Consider the following 8,843-nt stretch of genomic DNA (forward strand, 5'->3'; position numbering starts at 1 on the left):
TTCACTGCAGAGCCAATGACCTGTGCAAGGGTCTTGAGGTGGGAACATGTCTGGGAGTTCCAGAGCAGCTGTAGGTCAGTGGGGCTGGAGTCCATGCAGCAGGCGCCCTGTGGAAGGTTAAGTCACAGGGACAATGAGTGGCCAGGTCTCATGGAAGCTTGAGGTCACCATGAAGCATTGGATTTTTACCCGAAAGGAGTGGCGATCCACTGGGTGATTTGAGTAGAGGGGACAAAAGAACTCGGTAGTTTTAACAGGATCACTCCTGCTGTTAAGCAGAGCGCAAACTGTAATCCGTTGTAGGAGGCCAAGGCCATAGCTGACAGTCCAGTTAGGATGACCATGACGTTGACCAGCAAAGCCCATTGCCTGGGTTGGTAGAACTAGGGGGCATAGCAGAGTGGGTGGGAAAAGGAAGGGCCAGACACGACAGAGAGGCACTGGAGCCTCCTTCCCCCCTGGGGTGCCAGGCTGTAGTTTGGGAACAGGTCTGTCATTGTGCAACACAGGAAGTCAGCAGCCTCATCCTGCCCGCTCTCTGGATGACGCAGCTGAGCAGTGCTGGCTGCCTTATAGGGAAGCTGGAAGCTAAGAAAGAGGAGTAGCTCTTCCCCAGCAATGTGCCTGCTCCCCTGATCACCTCCACTTTTCATTCAGTCATTCAACAAATATGTGTTGACCTTCCTGGCTGTAGGAGCCAGGAGAATCCGTCAAGGCAGAGTTCTAGGTAAAGGCCTTGAGTCCTCTGTGTCTTAAGGGTGCTTGGGTTGCTGTAACAACTATCACAGCCTGGTGGCTTAAACAACAGGAGTTTACTGCTCACAGTTCTAGAAGCTGGAAGTCCAAGGTCAGCAGAATTGGGTTCTTGTAAGCACCCTCTTCCAGCTTTGCAGGGCACTGCCCTCTTGGTGTGGCCACATGGTAGAGAGCAGGAAGAGAAAGGAAGAAATTTCTTTCCTACCTATTCTTTTTTTTAAGATTTTATTTATTATTTATTTGAGAAGTAGTGTTACAGAGAGAGAGAGAGAGACAGAGACAGAGAGAGATGTCTTTATCTGCTGGTTCACTTTCCAAATGGCCGCAATGGCAGGAGCTGGGCTGATCCAAAGCCAGGAGCCAGGAGCTTCTTCCGAGTCTCCCACGTGGGTGCAGGGTCCCAAGCACTTGGGCCATCTTCTACTGCTTTCCCAGGCCATAGCAGAGAGCTGGATCGGAAGTGGAGCAGCTGGAACTTGAACTGGCACCCACATGGTATGCCAGCACTGCAGTCAGAGGATTAACCCACTGCACCACAGCACTGGCCCTCTATCTATCCTTATAAGACCACAGACTCCATGGTGATGACTCCATCCTCATGAACTAACCACTTCCCTAAGGCTGTGCCTCTATGTAACATAAACTTGAGGGTTAGCCTTTCAATATATGAATTTGAGGGGCACACAAACCAGCAACCCAGAGCCCTCTGTGGCCAAATCTGTTTCACTTCTGACTTGTGGCTACTCGTCCCTTGAGGGCTGTCACATCTTAACATGAAGTGAATTTTAGTTTCTCAGGGTTGAGTGTGTCAATGGTAAATGCATTGGAGTATTCGTGATGCTATAGATGTGATGCCTTCTGTTCCTAAGGTCATAGCATCCTGTAATCTGCCCACTGGAAGCCCAGCTTCCTGCACCTTTGTGGTGATCAGGAACTCAGCTCACAAGCTTCCTGCAGGAGTTGCTCGCCTTGTGCAGTTGCAACATCATCATTAGGTGAAATCAGTTTTATTAGAAAATGAGCACAGTGCACGTTCTGTATTAAACAATGCTATTGATGCTTATACTACTTGGGTTTTGTTTTCCATCTTCGTTTAAAAAAAAAAAGCCCCAGCTAAAGTAGCCACTGGGAATTAACTGAAATATTAGACAATACAGCCTAAATTAGGCACTCATTTTTTTCTATTCAGACATGAGTGCCCAACAATTTGATTTAAGGTTTCTTAATACCACTCCCTAGAATAGTAAATAGAAATTGGGGGACTTCAAGGAACAAGATCTCAGTATTTTTTTTTTAAAGATTTACTTTTATATTTGAAAGACAGAAGAGAGAAAAGAAGAAAGAGAACAGACACAGAGAAGGAGGCAGATCTTCCACCTGCTGGTTCACTCTCCAAATGCCTGCGGCAGCCAAGCCTAGGCCAGGCTGAAGCAGGAGCCTGAAACTCCTTCCTGGAATCCCGAGTGGGTGGCAGGAACCCGAGTACACTGACCATCAATGGTTAACTCAGGCACATTAACAAACACAGGATTGGATGCAGGGAAGCTGGCACTCAAACCGGCCTTCTGATACAGGGTATAGGGGTCCCAAGCACAGCTTAACCTGCTGCACCACAAGGCTGCCTGTCAGCATTTCTTTCTTAATAGATAAACATTTTTGTTTCTTAGTGTGAATAAACAGTATTCTTGCTCTAGCGCATCTCAAAAAAAGTACATAATTTCAGGGGAGCTTGTGGAATTGCACAAGGAGGTGCCTGCATTGAGTGATTTGAGTTCCCCCAGCTGCAGTCTACAGTCGCATCTACACACTCACAACCACACCAGCACCAAAGCGGATTCAGCATGGCCTCCCACATTTGTCTATATCTTTGGAACATCAGCCAGTTTTACTGAGGACCAAATAAAAGGAACCCCAACTTGCTTTATCAAGACTTTTTCTAATGGGAAAGCGGAAAATTTAAAGAGCAAAATACAATTTTTTTAACTTTTATTTAATGAATATAAATTTCCAAAGCACAGCTTATGGATTACAATGGCTTCTCCCTCCCATAGCTTCCCTCCCACCCGCAACCCTCCCCTTTCCCTCTCCCTCTCCCCTTCCATTCACATCAAGATTCATAGCAAAATACAATTGATATCCACGGTGCACCACCCCTCTACCAGCCAGGCAAACAATATCAGGACTCTGGCACCTGCTCCCTTGGCTACAAACCGTGGCAATTTCAGTTTCTTCCTCTGTAAACTGTGGACCCCTTTTTCACCCTTCTCTTCCCTGTGCTTGAAGGCCAACCCCTAGGAACTGTGATACATCCCCTGCCTCTGGCTTCGTTGGATTCAGGCCCTGGGTAGCAATGCCAGAGGACCCCAGAGCAGTGGGGTGGTTACTGCCCCTGCTCCATGTCTACTGAGCTGTGGCCATGGTCCTCCCTGGATCAATGTGTTCAAGACCCTCTCTATGATCAATGTGTTCAAGATCCGGCGACACCATCCTCATCCTCCCCACTTGGCCTGTTAGAGTCCTTGAGGGTGTCTGTACAGGTCTTTTTGTTCCCTAAGTCCTGATGACATCTTTGAAAACTGTTCCTCTCTTCACGTCTCTTTAGCCACCTGTGTGTGTGTGCCACCTTCCTCCTGCCAGCTCCACAACCAGGCTTGGAGGGTCAGGGTTAGGAAGAAAAGTACATAGAAGCTTGTGCATTGTTTACCACTGGGCTTGCTTTATGGAAGTTCCTCACTCTTAGTAAGTACTTAATAGGAGGTAGCTCCTTTTCTATACTTTAAGTCCCAAGAACAAGAAAAAGATAAGGCTATTCTTGAAATTTTAATATTTTAGGTTAACCTCTCCATGCTAGTTTTCTGATGTTACGTAAAATTATTATTTTACGGCTCAAGGTGGAAGTGTTTCCCTGCATGCTATTCAAACCTACTTAAAAAAAAGAGAGAGAAAACTAAATTAAAACAACAAGAAAAAAAATGAACCATAACACACATGTGCCCTTTTCCCACATGCCAACATAGGTGTGCTAAAAGGTGACCTTTGCTAGCAGGGTAAAACAATCTTGCACAAAGCGCTGGAGTTCTGTTTCCTAGATATGGCTTGAGACTTACTAACACTTGATGAAGTGGTCTCAAAGACCCCTCTCAGCTCTATAATGATTGCTGGAAATTCTCTGTAAATTCACTGTGGCAGAGAATTGTTGGGGGATACTTCTTCCTGTGGTGGGCGAGAGGGCAGAGAGAAGGGAAGCACCTGTCATAGTTTAAAATCAAGTTTAGGTTGACTTTACAAAACAATTTGGAAATTATTTCCTCACTTTTATTTTCTAGGGGAAAATATTTTTAAAAATTACTAAATGTTTAATATAGTTTACAGATGATGCAAGCCAACAAGGCCTAGAGATTATTTTGTGTGCAAGTTTAGAAATACGGATTCTGGAGTGAGGAGGGTGGATCTCTTTCATGACTCATTTATCTGCAGGTTATTTAAGAAGTGCACTGTTTTCAAAATACATGAGGCTTTTAGTCATCATTTTGTTATTATATTAATTGAAAGTTAATTAATTTACACTGAAGTCAGTTATGTTATTTATGATGTTAAGCCTTCATATTCTGAGCTCTTCCTTAAAGGCCTATAAAGAATCATTGTTTAAAAATACATTTCTGTGCAAGTTCTAAAAGTGTGTGTTTTGCAAGAATTAATTATAGTGCTTCATGAATGTCAATGAGTCTGTTTTTTTTTTTTCCTTAAGATTTATTTATTTATTTGAAAGGTGGAGTGACAGAGTGGGAGAGATCTTCCATCTGCTGGGCCAACCCAAAGCCAGCAGCGAAGGACTCCATCCTGATCTCCCACATGGATAGCAGGGGTCCAAGCACTTGGGTTATCTTCCCACTGCCTTCCCAGGTGCATTAGCAGGGAGCTGGATAAGAGCTGAGCAGCCAGGACTCTAGCTGGCACTCTGATACGGGATGTAGGTGACAGAAGCCACAGCTGAACCCTCTGTGCCCATGAGGAAGCTCTTGCCCCAATGAGGCCAAGCTTTTGAATCACAAACTTCAAATTTTCACTATATGCAAACTGTCTTAGTGATTATTTTATAAGCTTGTGTTGTCAACTACTGAGAGATTACTGAGTGCTTTGTTTTGTATTTCTGAGGCCATATTATTAGATGCACACAAACTTAGAATTGTTTTATCTTCAGACACAATAGAATGTTTTTCATAGTGAGATGACCTATTGCTGTGTTACATTTTTTAACTAAAGCCTGGCATATCTCTTATATGTTTACCATCTCTCATTGTTTGCGGAGTGTCTCCTTTCCAGCCTTTCATCTCTAAGCTTTGTGTAACTTTACAGTTCAAAAAAGTCTACTAACCCAACAGTAGGGGTGTTTAAAAATACCAGGACTAATGTTTTTTATTTAAATTGCAACACTTAATCTATTTTTGACTAATATAATTATTGATAGATTACATATAATTTTACCGTTTTACTATTATTTATTTTTTAAAAAGCTACTAAAATGATTCTGACTTATATTTACCATATAAACTGTGAGAATTCAAGGTACTTGCTTATTTTTTAAAAAGATTTGTTTTATTTATTTGAAAGGCAGAGTGGGAGAGAGAAAGAGAGAAACAGAGAGAGCAAGAGAGGTCTTCCATCCATTGGATCACTCTCCAAATGGCTACAACAACCAGGGCTGAGCCAGGCTGGAGCCAGGAGTCAGGAGCTTTTGGGTCTCCCACGTGGGTGCAGGGACACAAGAACTCAAGCCGTGCTCCACTGCCTTCCCACATGCATTAGCAGGGAGCTGGACTGGAAGTAGAACAGCTGGGACTTAAACCAGCACCCATATGGGATGCCAGCTTTGGAGGTAGCGACTTTACCTGCCATACAGCAATGCTGGCTCCAAAAGATTAAAAAAAAAAAGTTTAAGAAATAATTGAATGCCATTTTGAAAAGGGCGTTCCATCAGCAATAATTTACCAAGTTCAAGGTAGGCCTTTTCAGCAAAATCCAATGTTATAGCCTCAGTGCTTTGCAAAGGAAAAATCTTTTACCTGTATCCATTTCTGGGGGTTTATGGACCATTTCATATTCTCCACATTTACAGCCAAAAGTTTGCTTCTGGAGAGATCCTAATTTTAAGGTAAACTATGGTGCAAGTTTTCACTCTTGAATACGTATCTGTGAAATCTGAAGAGGATGTAATCCCACCATTTGTAGAGCATTGCAAACTACCTTTCCACAAACTGAGGATTACGGGCAACGAGAGAAACAAGCGTATGGCAAATGGAAAGACCGAGTCGTGTTATAAAATCACTCAAAAGTATTTCAGGGGTGTGTTCTGTGGGGTTCTTGCCTCCTAATTCCTTAACAACCATGAAAACTGCTCATTTTCAAAAGGAGCATTTGGACCACGTGGCAAGTGACTCAGCGTTTAAGTCCATTTGGTGTTTTACGATCTTCATTAATAAGGATCAGAGGGTGGAATCCCTTGCGATGTCCTGTGGGACAATTTTTCTCGGAGCCAATCCTCTTCTGTAATAAACACGTGAGCTTCGTGTGACTGTGGAGAGCTGCTCAGAGAGTCTCAGAGTTCTCCCGCGAGGTCTACCCGATGTTGTGATGAGAATCTTGGGAGAAGTTTGCTGAAATTCATTTGTGACTTCATCAGAAGCAGCCTCTTCATTAGGGGCTGCTGTGGCCTCATCACACAAGTGCTGGCTGTCAACGGGTCTTGGGTACAAGCTTCGGTGGAGCCCTATCACCAAGAACCTCTCCTTCTTCAGTGGATTTTTTGTCTTTTCTTTTGTTAGCTGCCATCTTTTCCTTGAACAGCTGCTGCTTCCACGGCGTGAACATCAGGTGTGGCTGCTGTTTGCTGATCTCTGAAATGCTGAAACGTGGGGGAAACACAGCCCCACCCCCAGCAACGGTGGCCTCCTGAGAGTCTTCAACTGCAACTTTCCCTTTCAGATTTTTCTTCCCCAAGTACTGATCTTATCCGCAGCCTTCCTGTTATGTTTGCTCCCTATTTATTTATTTATTTATTTTTTCATTCGTCTTATTAGTTCTATGTTTCTGCTTTTCCTTTGTCACTCACTTACATATTGAACATTTAAAAATTAACTAATTTCTTTTGGTTATCGCTTTAGTAGTTAGCTAAGGTAATGGTCTCCATTACCTTATATAAATAATAATTTTTAATTATTATTTATTTATTTGAAAGTCAGAGTTACACAGAGAGAGGAGAGGTAGAGAGAGAGAGGTCTTCCATCCACTGGTTCACTCCCCAATTGGCTGCAACGGCTGGAGCTGTACCTATCTGAAGCCGGGAGCCAGGAGCTTCCTCTGGGTCTCCCACATGGGTACAGGGCCCAAGCACTTGGGCCATCTTCTACTGCTTTCCCAGGCCATAGCAGGGAGCTGGATTGGAAGTGAGCAGCCAGGACTACAACTGGCGCCCATATGGGATGCTGGCACTTCAGGCCAGGGTGTTAACTTGCTGTGCCACAGCACCAGCTCCTGTCTCCATCTTTAAATAGCTCAACCTAATGATTTTCCTTCCCTGAAAAAGTGGGTAACTTAGAACCCTGGTTTCTGTTACAGGGCTATATACCATAACTGCAGTATGTCATACGTTTTCATCGATTTTAAACCCTCTCTGTATTATTATTTTAGATAAGCCATAGTCATTATATATATATATATATATACTCACATGTTTATATTTTTCCAAGATTTTATTTAAATCTTCATCAATAAATAACCGCCTAGCATGGTCGGCGCCGTGGCTCAATAGGCTAATCCTCCGCCTGTGGCGCCGGCACACCGGGTTCTAGTCCCGGTCGGGGCACCGGATTCTGTCCCGGTTGCCCCTCTTCCAGTCCAGCTCTCTGCTGTGACCCTGGAGTGCAGTGGAGGATGGCCCAAGTGCTTGGGCCCTGCACCCGCATGGGAGACCAGGAGAAGCACCTGGCTCCTGGCTTCGGATCAGCGCGGTGTGCCAGCCACAGCGGCCGTTGTGGGGTGAACCAACGGAAAAGGAAGACCTTTCTCTCTGTCTCTCTCTCTCTCACTGTCTACTCTGCCTGTCAAAAAAAAAAAAAAAAAACTGCCTAGCAATTATTACCACAAATTTTTTAAAAAAGCAGCAACTTCCAGGAGTTCTGACTTCTTACTCTTTTTGTTGTTGATTTTGGTTTTCAGTCTCCTAACTTCATTGGCCATAATTTTAGACCCACAGAATGGTTGCAAGAAGAGTTCAACTTCTCATCCCCATTGTCCTAGAAAGATTTCTCAAATGTTTACATATTTACCACATCTGCCTTTTTGTGTTCTCTTGCACTCTCGACACACGCACAGAGCTCGCTATGGCCACGCTGCCCACTTACCTGCTCATGTCCTAGTGTGTCCTTACAATGACACAATCTCACACGCCAGTGCTCTTGCCACAGAGCAGGAATGTGACCAGGATGCACCCCTCTTATCTACTGCACAGTCCATATTTCTCCAAGCACCCCAGAAACGGTCCTCACACTCAGAGAAAATCCTGGCTGTTGTGTGCCAACTGGCCCTGTGTTGTCTCCATCCTCATGATATCCTTGAATATGGACAAACTCATGAATTTTCTGTGCATTTCATGACATTGACCACCAAGATCAGGTGTTTTGTAGAAGATGCTGGGTGTTGAGGTTTTGGCTGTTTCTTCACCATCAGGTCCATGCTGTGCAGGTGGATGTGCCACAGAGGGAACACCGCACCTTCTCTCCTTGACCCCATGCCAGGCTGATGGTTGACTCTTTGTCCCATGATCTTCAGGGATTCTGTGTCGCCTACTCCAGACTGACATCTTGGCTTTCCAAGGTCCTGGACTCCTTAGCCTCACTGTCGCCCTCTGCTGGCTGATTGTCCCAGGCTTGCCCTGGTCCTGGAAGGGCTCTCTTCTGCTGCTACACAGTCATCCTCACTCCGCTGTCATGCTTAGACACTGCTTGAAAATTTGAACACTGATGGTCTTGATAATTAAGCCAAGACTTCCAGAGGACATTTTTTGCCATACTATTAAAAGTGTTAACTGA

At 44.4% G+C, this 8,843-nt stretch overlaps 1 pseudogene; it reads right to left on the bottom strand.

Annotated features, from left to right (window-relative positions):
- Window positions 1-5,781: 5,781 nt before the first annotated feature.
- LOC133772435 (ribosome production factor 1-like) lies at window positions 5,782-8,614 on the bottom strand (annotated as a pseudogene).
- Between the last annotated feature and the right edge of the window lie 229 nt (window positions 8,615-8,843).

Source organism: Lepus europaeus, chromosome 13 (genome assembly GCF_033115175.1).
Source record: "Lepus europaeus isolate LE1 chromosome 13, mLepTim1.pri, whole genome shotgun sequence".
Lineage (NCBI taxonomy): Eukaryota > Metazoa > Chordata > Mammalia > Lagomorpha > Leporidae > Lepus > Lepus europaeus.